This window comes from Pezoporus wallicus, unplaced genomic scaffold (genome assembly GCF_028554395.1).
Source record: "Pezoporus wallicus isolate ANWC-B61680 ecotype Strahan unplaced genomic scaffold, APGP_CSIRO_Pwel_v1 contig_8042, whole genome shotgun sequence".
In the NCBI taxonomy this organism is placed as follows: Eukaryota; Metazoa; Chordata; class Aves; order Psittaciformes; family Psittacidae; genus Pezoporus; species Pezoporus wallicus.
Window position 1 is genome coordinate 1550686 of NW_026639380.1, and position 18250 is coordinate 1568935.

Below are 18250 nucleotides of genomic sequence, written 5' to 3' on the forward strand. Positions count from 1 at the left end.
TCTGTATGTGCAACAGACACTCAGTCTGAGCAAAGACACTCTATAAGCATGAATTAAGTTACCCTCAGTATGAAAAGCAGTTTATTGATCCAGTCCCTGATAGATTTCCTTTTCATTCAATTTTTACCTACTGTTAGCAAATCATACAGCTTTAAAGGGAAAATTCAGCAACTGGTGTTTCTCTTGGGTGCTGTGTATCTGGAAGACCTAGAGCTTTAAAAGCTTTTGAACTTCCAAGAGTATACCTATTCTGCAGCAGAAAAAAAAATCAAAGCAAAAAAACAAAGCACAAAAGAAACAGAAAGCTGTAACATGCTTCTTTGGGAAGAGCAGGAGAGCTAGGATTAAATCCTTAATTTTTCTGAGCCAAACCAGGGAGAAAACTTAAGTATCGTCCCAATTCTTCAGCATCAGGCTGTAAGCTATTTATTTCCCACACTTCATAAAAAAAGGAACTGCTTCAGTCTCTGGACAAAACATAAAAAGAGCTGAAATCCCAGTAACATTTCCAGCTGTAATTTGAGATTTATAGCTACTATTGGCACTTTTCTTTGGAAGAAGTATTCTTCAAAAGAACAATGTATTCTTCAGATGGACAATGGCCTGATTGACTATGACAACCTGTTTGTGAATTTTTTGTTAGACCAGGAAGATTCCTGCTTTTTTTGTTTGTTTTTAAAATGAAGCTAATACACTTTCGAAAGCTTTTGTGTTATCCTAGTGAGGCATATTAGTTGGGGTTTGGGAGGAGAGTCTCACTTTTTCTGTATGCAACTTCCTTTTCCCTCCTCTCCTTCATGCCCAGGTATTTTTTTCATCATAACTTAGTTTTTTTCCTGCTCCTCCTTGATCTCTATTCTAACATAGGCAAGTCAAATAAGTGGTTAGGACTCCTAATCTTTGCCTAATATGTTAGACTTGGGTCCTGGCTTTGAATTGGATCTGACAGAATGCATGTGCCTCTGCAGGGACTTACTTTGGCATGGTACTATTTATGTTGCCTGCTGTACTAATTGTGAGTAAGCATTTTGCCCCCTTCCTTTTAGATTCCTTTGCTCTTTGGTAAGTAAATCAAACAATAACAACTTTCTTTTCCTTCTTCTTTATTGCTTTATTGTATTATGGCTGCCTTAGCAATATCAGGTGAGTGATATTGACAGCTGTCTTCCCACAAATGTCAAAATACTAATTGCTTGCTGCCACAGGAGACTATCGTGTTCAAATTCCCAGGACTCATTGCTCTCACTCCAGATATAAAGACCTCTGTTAAGACCGATACAACTTATTAATAAAAAAGACCAGTCATTAATGATAAATGGCTTGTAGTGTACATTAAGAATTATATAACCAGAGAGATATGCAGGGTTTTGTGATCTCAAATACTCAGATGCACTTGATATTTACAATGAATTAGATTCTTCCACAATAGCAATATTACAAGGAAGTTTATTTTGTCATGCTCTGATTTCATAAAATAACATCTTCCAGTATAGCTTCCCTATCCTCAGTAAAACAAGCAACCTTTTGTGTATTCCAGTACTAACACAGAATGCAGATCCTGAAGAGCATCTTAAATATATTGAGAGGAATAAATGATTGTATGATTTTAATATGATTGAATACAGGATACAGCAAAAGATACAAGGCAGCATTTCCCAGAATTTCTTCAACGAAGTCAGAGTCACCAGAAGAGGCACTTACAATGAAAATTGTACTATAGCCTTTGGCAAATGGTGAAGATAAATTACGTGAATTAACAAAAAACTGGGAACAGAGTGTGTTTGATGGATTCAGAACAGGATTTGAAGTTAAAGAATGACACATAGACAGAAAGAAAGATGTCAAAGTACCTGGAAATCAAAAGCTCATATGTAAAGGAATAGACTAATAGGTAGGAATTTTATTTCCTTTTCTACCCTCGACTTGCCACATGACCTTGAGTTAGTCTCTTGACTTCTCTGTTGGGTTTGGCATAATGGTGTGCTGGTTTTCTTGCACAAAATGTTCATAAAAAGGATTCTTTCCGTTGTTCTTTTTCTGGTTGGGTGGGGTTTTTTTTGTTTGTTTCGGCTTCAGGTGGGGGGGGAAGAGGGGAGGGGTGAGTGTTTTTTTGTTTGTTTGTGGTTTTGTTTTGGGTTTTTTTTTTCATTGGAAACAGATACTGAAGCACCAAAAATTTTAAGTAAAAAAATACTGAGAGCTTTTAAAGTTACAGAATCCAAAAGGAATCCTTCATCTGCATTTCGCATCATCCCCATTCCCGTATGCATCCCATATTTTCAGGGGATATTTCAAGAAATTCAATCACCTTCGGCAAAAAATGTTTGTCAAGAAACACGTTTTCCCATCAAAGTTAAGATGTCATAGTCATAGAGTAAGCAAGAAGGAAATACTGAAGGCTGGCGAACAGAATTAGCTTTTCCAAACACATAATTCACAGGACCTCCAAAGAGTCTCTCTGAAATGCCTTTCCTATCCCCTCACTTCCTGACAAAGCAAATTAAATGTTACTAACTCCTCGGTTTCATCAAGCGTTTGTTCCCCTTCAAAGTTAAGTGCTTGGTTATTTTAGTTTTCAGCTTCCCGGAAGCTCACATGGCAGTGTGTTAGCTTTATTTTATTAACAAAGGACTGGTTTTTTTTGTGCTAGTTGCTCACACATCCCTCCTGAAGACACCTGCAGTTTTCAAGCAGCTTTGACTGAGCCAGAACTGTGGCTCACTTAATATTTTCCAGGCTTCACTGAGGCTGATGTTAGTTTTTGAGGAAGAGAAGACAGATAAGAGAGTTCCTTATTTTACTCTTCTTTTACAACCTTGGTACATAAATAAAACATGGGCAGTAATTTATAAGAGCTCTAAAGTAATTCTGCTTGTCTTATTGTGCTTGTTATTGCTTCTACTGGCTCCAGCCTAGACAAACTCTTATTTCATGGCCACAACTACACAATTACACCTTTCTCATACAGAGAAAATCCCAGAAGATAGTGTGCTTGATTCCTGCATGCCTTGTGTCGTCATGTACAGGAAGATGGTTGCAAATTGTTGCTTTTCTAAAGTAGTATTTTGCACTTGGGAAAACAGAAACAGGAGAAAGCACAAAGCAGTGGAGAAAAAAATGAAATCAGTGGAGAAAAGGATCAGTCTTTAACAGCTGTAAATGTATATGTAAACCATAGAAATTAACTGACCTAGAGCAATTACAGTAATTAAAATAGCATGGATTTGTGTGGATAGCTTCTTAAGTATTTTTTCTTTATTTGTCATCCAATGTTACCTTTCATTACTGTATAATAAACATTTAAAGCAATTATTGAAAGGGTGCAAGCCCTGTCAAGCACCTGTGACGCCACCAATAATCTTTGCTAATTGAAAGAGTATGTTTCTTCCCCAAGTTGCTCCTTGAAAACCCCTGCATGACAAATAGTTCAAGAGTCTCATATTCTGTGATAAATAAACAAAATGAATCATGAATTCTTTAAAAGATATTTAGAAAGATTACTAGTCTTTCAGTTAAGCCTTTTCTGAATGACCCTGACTGTTTCAGAACATTACAATATTACTTGACATTTCTATGTACAATAGATTAAGGCTTGGCATAGTTTAGATTAAACTTATTAATATTAATATCAATGTTAATATTGCAGTTATGATGATGCATAGTATTTAAGTAATTATTTAGATGATAGAAAAAAAATAGACTTTTTAGCTAAAGGCATTATTTAAAAGAGAAAAGAAAGACATAAGTGCAATTGGATACTCAAGTTATTTGAAAACATAAGAATTTTTCAACATGAGGAGTCTAGCTCTGAAATGGATGATACTGAACTTTCAAAAGTAGTCCTTTCTAATACTTTTTAGCTTGTTAGTAGAACTGAACACCTCATTTCAACATTGGATGCTTTCCTTATGAGTTGTAAACTAATGTCCATGGAAAGGGTTGTTTGAAGACTTTCTTAGTACCTATTTACAGGTAGTCATGTAATGACTGCCCAAGAATCTTCAATGCTGCCATGAAATCTCTGAACTTGTTTGACTGCTTGCTAGCCAACAAATGTGCTCCAGCATCACCTCCCTGATCCCAGCACTGCAGTACTGAGAGACAACATGTGAATGCTTGGCCACACCAGCTCTTGAACTTGTAACAGTTCCTTGGAATATACAGATAATGAAAAAAAAAGGTATTTTTTAAAGACAGACTCAAGGGGACTTTGAGGTTAATTGTTTTGGTTTGGCCTTTCCTACATCTGTCTGTCTATCTATCCATACATTCATCCATTCTGGAATACTATAGAGTTAAAAAAATTGAAGACCAGCACAACTACATTTCTGAGCTTTTATTTCTGATCTAAGTACAGAGCTTAATCCTAAGATTCAGTCTATCACTACTGATGTATCTCCTTAATTTCAGTAAGAGACTGTAAAGTAGCATTTCTGAAAAAAGTAAAGAACCGCTTTATAATACGCTATTTGTTCCATGTTATACACTCTTTGACCCATTTTAAAATGCTTAATTCATGTACTATGGTTTCTACTGGGTCCTTGGATACAAGTCAAGAGCAAAAACCAAGAATATTTTCCCAGTAAAGGCAGAGAAACCTCTGCTTTTATAATGCGATGGGTAGTGCTGAACATCAGCTGAATACACGACAACATTATTACATGACTTAAAAATATAATATAGTAAATAAAGAGCATAACAAGGGAAAACATGATATAGACAATTTACAAGTATGCAACTCACAGATGAGAAAGAAAAAAGAAAGTAAAAAACTTTTACATTTAAAAGTAGAATTGTTCTCCAAAGTATATATATATAAAAATTACTAACATGAAGGAAGAAAACCTTACCTAAGTTCAAAGGCTAGATTTCAAAGGTTTGGGGGTAGGTGCAGATGGAAAACATTCATTTCAATACAGCTTCAAGGCCAGACAGACACCATTACTGGAATAAACCTTTTGTTGCTACTAACGTAAAATTAATCCTTTTAGAGTAAATAAATCCCTATCTTTAATATAAAACAGATAACCATATGTATATACAGATAAGATCCTTAAACTACCTTTGTGGCTCCTCTCTGTCCTGTTTTCAGCTGGGATACTTTTCCTCATAGTAGCTGGTACAGTGCTGTGTTTTGGCTTTAGTCTATGAAAAATGTTGATAACACACCAATGGTTTAGTTCTTGCTAAGTAGCACTTACCCTGATCAAGGACTTTTCAGTCCCACATGCTCTGCCAGTGAGGAGGGATGCAAGAAGTCTGGAGGGAGCGCAGCCAGGACAGCTGACCTCAACTGGCCAAAGAGGTATTCCGTACCATAGAACATCATGTTCAGTATTTAAACTGGGGGGAGTTAGCTAGATAGGGGAGGTCAATCACTGCTCAGGAATGGGCTGGGCATTGGTCAGCGGGTAGTGATCAATTGTATTGTGCATCACCTGGATTTAGAGTTTTGTGGTTTGTTTGACTCCTCTCTCTCCCTCTCACCCCCTGCGCTCCCCCACCCCCCATTTTATTATTGTTGTTGTTACTGTTATATTGTTATTAAATTTCACTTTATTTCAGTTATTAAACTGTTCTTATCTCAACCCACAGGTTTTAACTTTTTTTCCAATTCTCCTCCTCATCCCCCCAGGGATGGGGGAGTGAGTGAGAGTAGCTGTGTGGTACTTAGTTGCCAGCTAGGCTTAAACCACAACACTATTCTGGTTCATTTCTTACTTCTGAAATATATTATGTTTGATGTTTCCATACCATGCAATCTCCTATTACCATTACTAAAGTGAAGTCAAATGTAAACTGCCTATAATGGTTTCTTACATTTGCAAAGTTTTACTTACTTTATATTTTCACTGAAGGATATTTTATACTATTTTATATAATCTTATGCCATTTAACACCTATAGGCTGACTCAAAGAATGAACATTAAACAACAGGGTAGTAGCAGAAGTACAGCAGGAACAAATGCTGCTAGCACAGCCTGCTCTGAACGCCTGTCCAGGAAGCTCTGCATTAAGGCAGTTGACATAAAAATGATTCCCTTCATAGGGAAGGGAATACACTTATAGCCTCATAGGCTCATCCTTTTATAGTTGCTTCCTTTATGTTTTCTATGGTATTTGCACCTTAATCTCTAGCAGGCTTACAGTTTTTCAGAAGTTCTTTCATAGGCCCATGGAGCCTCACAGTGTGGAATGTACAGAACTAATAATATTGCTCTTAAACCATATTGATTTGGGTGTGTTTGCATAGCATAACTTGTACTGACAGAATTTGTTTGGATGTGCTACAAAGCCAGAGGTTTTCCAGCGATTTTTCACTGTGAATTTAGTGAATACACTAAATTATTGCTGTGCCAAAAGATAACATTTTATTACACTAAATCATATTTGCCTTTACAGTTAAGGCCATAATATTACAGTGGCACAACTAAAGGCTTCAAGGTACAGAGTTCTTAAAAAAAAATGTCTACAGACTGTAAAATTTTGTTACTTCTGCTACTACCCCAGGATCCAGGAGTTGTGGTACTGGTGGACCACAGCTCAGTGTCCAAGTGGAGCCTGATAAAAGAGTGGTGTCCCTCAGGGGTCAGTGTTGGGACCAATCCTGTTTAACATCTTTGTCAGTGACATGGACAGTGGGATTAAGTGTGCCGACACCAAGCTGTGTGGCTCAGTTGATACAGTGGGGGGAAGGGATGCCATCCAGAGGGACCTCGACACACTTGTGAGATGGGCCAATGCCAACCTCATGAAGTTCAGCAAAGTGAAGTACAAGGTCCTGCACTTGGTTCAGAGCAATCCCAGGCACAGCTATAGATTGGGTGCAGAAGTGATTCAGAGCAGAGAAGGACTTGAGGGTGTTAGTCTATGAGAAACTTAACATGAGCTGGTAGTGTGCACCTGCAGCCCAGAAAGCCAACCGTATCCTGGGCTGCATCAAAAGGAGCACGACCAGAAGGTCGAATGAAGTGATCCTGCCCCTCTACTCTACTCTTGTGAGACCTCACTTGGAGTATTGTGTGCAGTTCCGGTGTCCTCAACATAAAAACGGACATGGAGCTGTTGGAGGAAGTCCAGAGGAAGGCCATGAGGATGATCAGGGGACTGGAGCACCTCTCATATGAAGACAGCCAAGGAAAGTTGGGTCTGTTCAGCCTGGAGAAGAGAAGGCTGCGTGGAGATCTCATAGCAGTCTTCCTTTATCTGAAGGGGGCCTACAAGGGTGCTGGAGAGGGACTCTTCATCAGGGACTGTAGTGATAGGACAAGGGGACAATGGTTTTTAAACTTCAACAAGGAGAGTTTAGGTTAGGTATACGAAAAATGTTCTTTACTGTGAGGGTGGTGAGGTACTAGAACAGGTTGCCCGAAGAAGTAGTAAGTAGTTGGAACCAGATGATCTTAAGGTCCTTTCCAGCCCTAACCATTCTGTGATTCTATGATTCTATGATTCTATAATTTCCTTTTGGGAGGGCTACCTCATATGCTTCTGAAAGGGTTTATGTATCCTTTTACATAACAATTCTGAGCACAATACAGAAGGAAGTTAATCAGAGCAGTTAATCCAATAACTCCAAGTCTTGTCTTTTTCTATTAGCATTCCATATTTAGCAGTCAATGTCTACCAACACATAAATCTGGTGCAGTTATTTTCCTACTCTTAAACTGACCATAGTCTCTATGAACATAAGTATGCTTATCAGTATAAATATGTACATTTTAGGCCTTCACTTCACACAACAATGAAACCAAATATTTGCAAAATATACTCAGTAGAATCCTCCATTTGTTAGGGTGATTCATGTTCAACACCAGTGTTTGATGAATCCATGTCAGTGTTGGCATAGCCATTTGCTTACACTCTTAGAATGCTCAGGATTTACAAAATTAAAAAAAAAAAGAAAAAAAAAAAAAAGAAAACCACCACCACTCTTCTCTCATAGATGTATTACTTTGCTAATAAGTCATCTCCAGAAAAAGCTGTATACCCAACTTTGAGAAGAGGTCACCATGAGTGAAAGTAAAATGTGTGGGAAGCTGGAAGTTAGGATCAGTCACAATCATAACATGCAGAGAAAACTACAAAAACAATTGTGAGAAAATTCCACCTTCATTTGACATAAACTGTGCCACACGCTCTACTTACTTCTTATTTTCTGTTACTGAAAAGTGGTTTTCAAATATGTGTTTGTTGATCAATTATCCTAACTGATTAAAATATCTGCTGGAATGCCCCAGAAGAATATATTATTTTGTGGGCATGACTTTTGCATACGGATGTGAATATGAACATAGAAAAAGTATGAAAAATACACCACTGACTTTGAAGCAGATAATTAGCCTCATATTGAAAGCTATTAAACAAACAAACAAACAACTTGATTTGTAAACCTTTTGACTACATAATTCCCATAAAATTAATTATACTGCAAATTCAGAAGAGTGGAACCTCAGCACTTGTAAGTTGTTCACATTGCCTTTTCATTCAGAGCCCTCAGAAGAGATCATAAATATTAATTTATTACAACCCAGAATCTCATGAAAAAATAATGTTCTCCCTGACCCTGATTTTTTCCATCTCTCCTTTCAGGACACCACTGTTTCTCATGGCAGCCCCATCCCAGGAGGGAGCATTTTACAGCAGCCCTTTGAAACAACTTCAGCCATGCAGATCAACATTTCCCTATGGATAATTTTCACTTGAATGTGAGGACCTTAGAGAAGCTGCCAAATCCTTTTCCTACACTGCTGGACTGCAGGGATTTTGCAGCAGAGGTGGCACCTAACGATACCTCTGGGGACTTCTATAAGAATTTATTAAGCCTCCTGATGGTGAAAGCCAGCCATATTGTCTTTATATTTTTTTCAAATCTCAACACGGCTGCACTTACTGCTCTCTAGTCTGCAGCATGATGTGCTCTATTGAAGTGATACGGCACAGAAATACACATTTTCCTGTACTGAGTGAATTAGAAAATCATGTGTTTTTAATTAGCTGTAAAAGGACACTACACCAGCTGGTACTACAAAGCATATGAAAAGATTTGCCTTGCTTTGGCTTTGCAGTTAAAGAATCAAACAGTTAAGTGCCCACTCTTCTATAGTGAGTGATGAATGTGAATTATGTGGATTGGAGAAGGCGTGGGGTTTTAAACACAGGCTTTTCCCATTTCACTTCAGTGCTGCCGAGTGGCTGCTAATTTACTCCTGCTCTATTGCCTGTTTCTGGATCATTACTGAAACTGTTATTCATAGACTCCCTGAGATGTTTTACAACATTTTGTGAATAAAAGACAACTAGGGTACAGTGAGGGTACATCATACAGGGTCCAGTCCTCCTTATGCTTGATTGTATGCTCCTGGGCAGGGGAGGGCAAAACACAGAAACCTGCAGAAAATCTTGGGGGAGGGGAGAAAGAAGGAGGAATCCTCAGAGTAGGATTTCCACCTCCCTGTTGTTCTATAAAGGGGTCTGCTCCAAAAGAAAGAAAACAGGAATTGCAGGCGGACAGGTGAGACATTTCCCTCCCCTGAATATCTGCTTTGGCTTCTGTGATAGAGAAGCTAAGAAGCAGTGCTAAATGTGCTCAGTTAGTATTTCTTGAAGCAGTATGAATTTGTCTTGTGTTCTATGATACTCATTTAAGGAGGGCACAAGGTTCCACTCAAGCTTCAGCTCCCCAGCCACTAGCAATAGCCTCTCTGAGATGAAAGGGGTAATGCATAAGAGTGTTAAAGATTGGGATGGGCAAGCAATGAACATTATCAGACAATCAAGATTTTCTGTGTTCTGGCACAGTTTTGTCTCAGCATTTAGAAGTATATATACAAGCAACTTTCCCATCACCTTCTATTTAATTCACAGATACACAAACTAAACCAGGTTTGAGCTTTCACATATTTTTTTCCCCTTCCTCACTATCACTCTCAGATTCTCATCTATTTAGCATTTACTAAAGCTTGTCAGATTTGAGCTTCCTTCAGCGTCCAGAATCACCATTCACAGTTAGCACTATCATACTATTATGATATCGTGGAAATGAAAGATGTATATGAGTGCTAAACAGCCAGTATTATTTATTGTTATCAAAAGTATATACCCTTCAAGGTCTGCACATATCAACCTTAAGGCTCTAGAAATTAGTCACATTCTTTATCATGTATATGTAGTTTCATGTACCATGTTCAGGCTACTTATATGAAGACTTCCCATGTTTTGATAACTAACCTGATAACAGAATACTTTGCTGAAGTGCTGAATTCTTGGCTAACATTGTAGCCACATAACCACAGACTTCCTATGAATATACTTACTTCGGTACACCTTCCAGAATGAGTCCTCTAAGGCCTTTTCTCCTCCTCCCAATTTCTGTGCAAGTTACTACACTTTCAAAATACCCCTATAGGTTTTGTGTTTTTTCTGTTATTTCTAACAAAAGGTGAGAAGTGAATTATTTAATATAAGGAGTAGCAAACACATACCTTTTGAAAAATTTCCAGGTCAATGATCAAAAAATATTACCTGCATTCTAAAGGCAGAGTTGCATGAATTGGCACAGTGCTGATTTGTCTCTGTTGCAATGTGAAGAAGTATCTCCAGCTCATTTGATACTCCACTGAAGAATTTCTTCAGTGTGTTCTCCATATGAGAACTGGACTCAATCAATTTCCATTAGTGAGAAAGCTATCTCTGGGAAACAAGAAAAAAAAAAAAGGTTTTAACTCACCATAGCAGAAATGACATTTCAGGTTTTTTAAACCTGTCAAAAATTAAATTCATGTTGTCTTAAGCAGAATAAGTAACTCAGTTGTGGAGATACTAAGGATAGGTGAATGGGTATTTGTCATCACTCAGACTATTCCAAAATTAGATTTGACTTTTCATCTCCCCAAACTACTGAACTTCATTCTTGCATGGTATTTTCCAAAACAGCATCAAATAAGCCAGTAGATGTGCTAGCTTTTCCCTGTATAGTACATAAACACCACCATAGGTGGCTGCTCACATAGATCCCCAGCAGCACCCCCAAATTCACCTAGAGAGACGTGGTGGGTTGACCTTGTCCAGCTGCCTGGTACCCACAGAGCTGCTCGCTCCATCCCTTCCTCAACAGGAAAGGAGGAGAAAATCAAATGAAAAGCAAAGCTTGTAGGTCAGGACAGAGAGATCCTCACCAGTTACTCTCAGAGGCAAAACAGGCTTGACTTGGCAAAAATGAATTTAATTTATTGCCAATTAGTAACAGAGTTGGATGGTGAGAAATAAAGACAAAACCTAAAGCAATGTTCCCCCACCCCTCACCTTTTTTCCCAGGCTGAACTTCACTCTGTTATTTCCAGCTCTTCCTTCCCCTCAGCACCCTTGAGCAGCACAAGGTGATGGGGACAGGGGTTATGGTCACTCCATGACAGCTCCTGTCTGCTGCCCCTTCCTCCTGCTCCCTGCTCTACTATAGGGCTTTCACGGGCTGCCATCTTTCAGGATGAACCTGCTCCAGCCTGTGCTCTCCATGGCTGCAGTTTCTTCAGGACATGACCATCTACTGCAGGAGCTGCAGGCAAAACCCTGCTACAGTACCTGGAGCACCTCTTCCCCCTCCTCCTGCTCTCACCTTGCTCTCCCCCCGTTTTTTTTCTCCCAATTTAAGGAAATGAAGCGTCTTGCCCTTTCTGAAACATGCTTTCACTGAGCCATCACCAGTGTGGCAGCTGCACTCAGCCATGCCCTTTGGTGAGGCGGCTGGAGCTGGCTGGAACCTCTGGGCCTGGCACGGGGCAACCCCTGTTCCTCCTCACAGAGGCCACCCTGCAGCACTCACCACTAGCACCTACCACTGACACCTGGCACAAGACAAAAGCAGAGTCCTAAACACATAGTCTGACACATCTTACAAGTGCACGATCCATTCTTAAAAGCATTTAAAGTATGTTAAATAGGTTTTGAAGGGATGAGGTCATTTAGATCCTCTGAGGTAATGGAGCTTGGCCTACACGTTTCTTGATGTGCACTGGATGTTCATACAATGCACTGGAAGAATAATTGCCTAATGTTTATTTTTACACAACTTAGAATCAATTAAAATAGGTGTTTCAAGACCTAAGCCTTACCCACCTGAATAATCTGAAATATTTTTATCAGTTTCAAGTATTCAGTCATAAATGGTGAGAAATGTATGCCAAGCAACGCGATCTGCCTCTGATTCCTGCCCAGGTGACCTTCTCCTGATTTCTCCTCTACTGCATCGACATCTACATCTGATTGATGGTTCTTCAGTACTTCAAAGTCTGAGATTGATGATCAAGTTCCCACATTTTGGTCACCTGAGTTTGAAGGAAAGACTGGGATTTGAATTGTGGAGGTTAAAAAAAGGAAAATATTTTTCTTGTCTTGCCATGGCTAAAAGGTCATTCTTGAGCACAAGTGGTTTAAATAATTAATCATGAGCTACTGAATCATAATGATTACTGATCTGTCTTCTACTATGGTGACGTTCTATTTTTTCAACTCCTTATGTTTTTATTCTGCAGTAGGATTAAATAGCTCTCAATCTGCAGTAACCAGAATTGTTTAAGCACGCTGCAACTGCATAATGATGCATCAGATCAGTACCTTTTATAATCTGACAAACAGAGAAATGCCTTAATGGGACTACATGCTAAAATCAAAGTGTTTTGTTTGGGAACAGCATGCCTCTATCAGCTTTGAGCACATAATCTGTTTTTTAAGTAGTCTGTGCATACTCACTTTGCAACAGGAGATGATTTGAGACTCCAGTGCTGATCTACAGAAAATCTGGTTTTCAAAGGGAAGAGCTGCTGTTACAGGTTGTGTACTTGCAATTTATACTCCTGCTGAGCATTAACAGGTGCTGAAGGAGAAAGTAGATGCATACATGTTTTTGTTTTATTACATTAAGAAAGGCAACTTATTTCTACTTACCTCAGTGTTAGATCTGCTAGTGTTATTGCATCCATTTAGAAATTTGGGAATAATGATATTACGCTTACAAAGATCTTGGAAGGATTAGTTAATTGTTTTGGAAGTGTTCCGCATTATGAGAAATCAAAGTGTTAAAAAAATATAGTTAGTATGTTACCAAATAATAGGCCTAGAACTTGAATTTCAGTCTTGACTAGACCAGTTCTACATAGACAAGGCTCCAACTGAACATTCGTTTCTGCTTGCATATGTTTTTCTCAGAAATAGTCAGATGTTATATACAGCGATGTATCAATTTGGAAAATTACAAACCACTCTCATCCTTGTTGGATATTCTCTAAAATCATTATGAAGCATGAATGAAACTGCAGCCTTTAGAGGTATTAAAAAGCAGAAAACTCCACAAGTTGGGTCTCATTTTTTCAGATGTGCATAGTGGTTGGCGTTAGTGGGACCTTGATTATGAGCCATTAACATGATTTTGATTTTGCTTGTGCTGAAAGGATCACCTGAATCTGTGGAGTGATGTGTGATTCGTGCTGATTTGCACAACATAAAATCAGATAGAATGCAGTAGGTTATGCCAGACTAACTTGATAATTTTTTTAGACAAGATACATAATTTTCTTGATAAGGGTAATTAATTCTGCAGGCTTGTTCTTTTGAGGGCTCAGTAAAGCTTTTGCCCCAGTAACACACGGGGAATTGTTAGTTAAGCTGAAGAGGCTGTGGATTAGTACAAGACTGTCTATACAGTAAGACATGGGCCAAAGGGGAGATAATGAGGTGTGTTGTGGTGACAAATCATCAGGCTTGATGCATACTGCTGGTGAAATTCCTCAGGGAGCAGCAGTTGCTCAGCCTTGGCCAAAGGGAAGGAGGATCTGCCAGCTGAGGCTGTCGCTGAGACAATGTTCAGAGGTGCTGCCAACTCTGACTGACAAGTATCTGGTTATCAAACATAAAAAAAATGGAGTGACCATAAGGTCACAGTAAAGCATAAAGTGAGAAATGCAGTGAGGCAAAATAGGAAAAGACACCTAGGAGCTAAATACAGGAATGTCTGCCATGAGCTGGGGGTTATCACCTGGAAACAAACGAAGCAAAAGAAATACTTGTTGGTACTATTTGGCCAGAGGGTAACTACTAGGCAGCAATGGGATGGGGCAGTGAAAACATCAAGGTGAACACCAGCTTACAGTCCAGGGTATGCTCACGCCTTCTGAGCCCTTTCTAACCAGCTGTATCAAGCACCTTGTCTAGAACTGGTATATAATTTCACCCATATTGAAGGAAACTCAACTCAAAAATAAATATGATACACAAACGCGGCTTGGATAAAAGAAGAGAGGAAGAGACCTACTTTACAAAACAAGACTAGGAAAGCACAGATGTAGCCCAACAAAACTATGGAGGGAGCATTACAAAGATTTTAAACCACAGGAGAATGGTGAGGCCAGTATTGTCAGGCAAGACAAATGTGTATAAAGTATTCAGAAATAAATTGAGACTTAAAATTAGCAGTTCCTAAGTATTACAGACATGAGGTTCTGCTGTTGCAAAGGAGAAAAAAAGGAGGGACCAAAAAGTGAAAGATTATCTTAATCACCTGAACTTCTGAATGAAATCGTGTGATTCCTGATTCCATGTGATGAATGACGCCACAGACGAGGAAGTGCCCAAGAAGGTACTTCAAGGATAACTTCAAGGGGTGCTCAACATAGATAGCTGAGTTGATTTGTTGATGAGAGTATTCAAATCTTAGCTGTGAATACACAACCACAGAGCATCCAGATGATGACTGCACAGGCTCTGGGAACAGTAATGGCATGCACACAGGCACAAAAAGCACAGGAGGCCAAGGATGCAGGATCAGCACTTCAAAGATGAGGCTGCAAATTCAGTGCTGCTCAACAAAAAGTGTGTGTTGTGCTTCAGATTGTCCAATCATCCAACTGCACAATGCTCACTTGTATGGCCCCACCTTTCTGCACCACTGTTCTCTAGAAAGACCAGCATGTTCATGGAGACTTGTTGGTCATCCTGGGCATTCCACACAGGAGTTAGGTTTTAGGTTGTTCAGTGAAGGGAGAAATAAATCAAGGCATTGAGAAATGTGCAACTTCTCATGCCAAATTTGCTTCTTATTCCCTAGATACCTCCTGCAAGATAGTCAAGTAATATTTCCTAGTAAAAAAACCCAAAACAGAAAACACAAAACAGAAAACACAAAACAACAAACTAATCCTTACCTCTTTCCCTTCTTAAGAATATATTGTAAAGACACATATTACATGTAGGAACTGTGCTGTGCAGGTTGAACCTCTCGTCTCTGCTCAAAGATCCTGTCAAAGTCAATGAATATTTTCCATAAAGGGTATTATTTAGCAGTGTCACTGCCAGATTTATTCTCCTACCTTAGGCGTCCCTAACCAGCTCCTTGACTGCCTTGACACTTACTTCTTTATACAAGACATTATCCAATATGTGTTTTCTAGGATCATTGATTTTAATGTGCACTTGCTTACTTTAAAGGCTCATTTTGCATGACTCAAGGTTAAATATATTTATGGTTCACAATTGTACTGGGCAACTAATTTATAAAGTCTTGATATGTGTCTTAAAGCAAAGCAAATTCAAAGCCAAGCTGATCTCAGCTTGTTTTGAATTTTTTTTTTTTTTTAAAGTATTTTCTAAAAAACATTCTGCACTATATACATAGATGATTTTTGCCACAACCTCAGAAATTGATGAGGTTATGGTAGGCACAAAGCTACGGACTTTTTGACCTTGATCTAATTATACTGTGATTTACCATTTGGGATTTTTTTACCCCCCCATATGGATGGTTTATGTATTAATATATTATCCACCTCAACCTGAGATCATCTTAGCTATGTTTTGTGTGCTCACAAGTGGGAAGCCCTTGAAAAAATGTGACAGCTAATAAAAGAGACAGAAGGGAAAAGACAGTCAAACTATCTACAGCTTCACTAGACAAAAAAGAAATACACTGTTTGTGATATAATCTTAAAAAACAGAGGTGCACCTGGTGACCACACCTCCACCATGCAGGGGTGCTGAGGTGTAGAAACTCCAAGGGCAACTATACTCTGAACGGTGACCTGAGATGATTCCATCACGCCATGGGGCTCTGAGCTGCTCTGAAACCCCAGCCTAGCGCTACAGCGTACGGAGTGATTTCTGGCACTATTTTTAGGTGCAAGGTAAAAGGGAAAACAAAGATGGGCAGTAAAGTAAACATATGCAGAGCTTAAGAACAGAAGAATCTTTGCACACCAAAATCTCGATTTTTTTTTCCATGTATAAGATTTTTTTTTTCTTTCTCATCCCATGGGTATTTTTTAGAGCATGATGAACTGCTCATTGAATTCATTGAAAACCAGCAGATTCATAGCTTATCTTTTTAAGTGTGGAAACTTTAGTACACAAAATTGCATATGTTCTTTCACAGGCTCTGGTCATGCCAACTTGTCACTGAGGATCCTTGGACATGTTCTGTGAAAATCCCAGTGCAGTCGGGGTGCAGGGGACTGAGGCCACCCAACAGCCAGGGCTGGCTGTGCTGCTGCAGCAGAAATGAAAAGAACCGTTGGCCAGCAGGTAACACTTCCTCACCATGACGGTGAGGTGCAGGTCATACCCCAGACTTTTAAATTTTCTTTCTGAGAGTAACAGGCAATGGAAATAGTATTATTTAGAAAACTGATAGAGAATTAGAACCCTCTGAAGTACACATTGCCATTTTGTTTGTATTTTCCAGAGCATCAGTTTGTAAACTTTTCTGTGTAACCAAGAAATACACCAGCAGGCAAACAGAACACACCCAGCTCTGTTATGTCATAGAATCATAGAATGGTTCGTGTTAGAATGGACCTTAAATTTCTAGTTCCAACCCCCTGCCGTGGGCAGGTACACCTCCCACTAGACCAGACTGCTCAGAGCCCTGTCCGACTCGGCCTTGAATGCTGCCAGGGATGGGGCAGCCACAGCTTCCCTGGACAACCTGTTACAGTGCCTCACCACCCTCAGAGTAAATAATTTTTTCCCAATACCTAATCTAAATCTCCCCTCTGCCATCTTAAAGCCATTAGTCCTTGTCCTGTCACTACATGCCGTTGTAGAAAGTCCCTTTCCAGATTTCCTGTAGGCCTCCTCTTGTTACTGGGAGGCTGCTGTAAGGTCTCTCCAGAGCTTTCTCTTCTCCAGGCTGAAAAAGCCCAGCTCTCTCATCCTCTCTTCATAGCAACTTAGGGCAAGAAATGCAGATCACAAAAACAAGCGTAAAACTCTTAACTTTGTTGTGCCAAACAATTTCAAGTTACATTTATTAATCTTTTATGACAGAAGAAACATGGAAGCGAGACAACTCAGTTTGACATATCATGTACATTTACAGGATCTTCTGAAATGTGAAAAATATGTTCTTCTGGTTCCATATGTTTTAATTGTGCATTAATACATTATTTAGCTTTCTGGAAGTTCACAGCATACGCTGATTAGCTGAAAGGGAAGAATATTTAAAGCATGTCTTTTGAAAGACTGCTAGTAATGAAGCACTACCATATTAACATATATTACAGAGCTCTATGATGATATCTGACTTGGCTGATGTTACACGCCCCATTAAGAGGCATATTTAATATGCAGCAGAAAATTATTTACTTTCCACAAACAGGACCACAATCTTCAAGCAACAGCTGCTCGTATGTCTCAATTAACCACAATAAAAATAGATACGAGGGAAAAAAAAAAAAAGAGACCGTTGCAGACTAATGGAAGACTTCCCTTCTCCGCACAGTCTCATTTCGGTGAGTCCTTTCTGCCCCGCAGGCAGTTTGCAAAGGCAGGGGATGGTTTCTGTAAACCTCTGTTTTGAACGCCTGCACCCAGGCGCGGGGGGCGCGGGCAGAACTCCTCCGCGCCACCCCAAGCAGAGTCCCACCGCTTCGGGGCCGCTGCGGACCGCCGGACACCCGGCATCGCGCCTCGGTGGCCACAGACCCTCCGCGGTCCCCTGGATGCCACCGCCTCCGCGCGCCCGCTGGGGCAGCCCCAGGGGCACCCACCCGAACCGAGCTGGGCCAGAGGGGCGGGGCTGGGCCCTGTGAGGTCAGCGGCGGGTGGGCCAATGAGCAGCGCGGCGGAGTCAGGGTGCTCCTCGTGCGGTGGTTGCATGGGGAGGGTGGCAGCGGCCAGCGCAGGGCGAGGGGTCCCGGAGCACCCCCGCCCACCCGGCGGGCGAGACTGAGGGTGCCGCTGCCGCTCCCGCTGCCCCTGCCCGGGC

General features: G+C 40.0%; 1 long non-coding RNA gene across 1 annotated transcript; it reads right to left on the reverse strand.

Annotated features, from left to right (window-relative positions):
- Window positions 1-1169: 1169 nt before the first annotated feature.
- Window positions 1170-5316, reverse strand: LOC130602024 (uncharacterized). Its single transcript, XR_008972799.1, has 3 exons — window positions 5202-5316; window positions 4851-4967; window positions 1170-1263 (listed from the first exon to the last, which is right to left on the reverse strand). It is a non-coding gene; the product is annotated as an uncharacterized LOC130602024 (long non-coding RNA).
- Between the last annotated feature and the right edge of the window lie 12934 nt (window positions 5317-18250).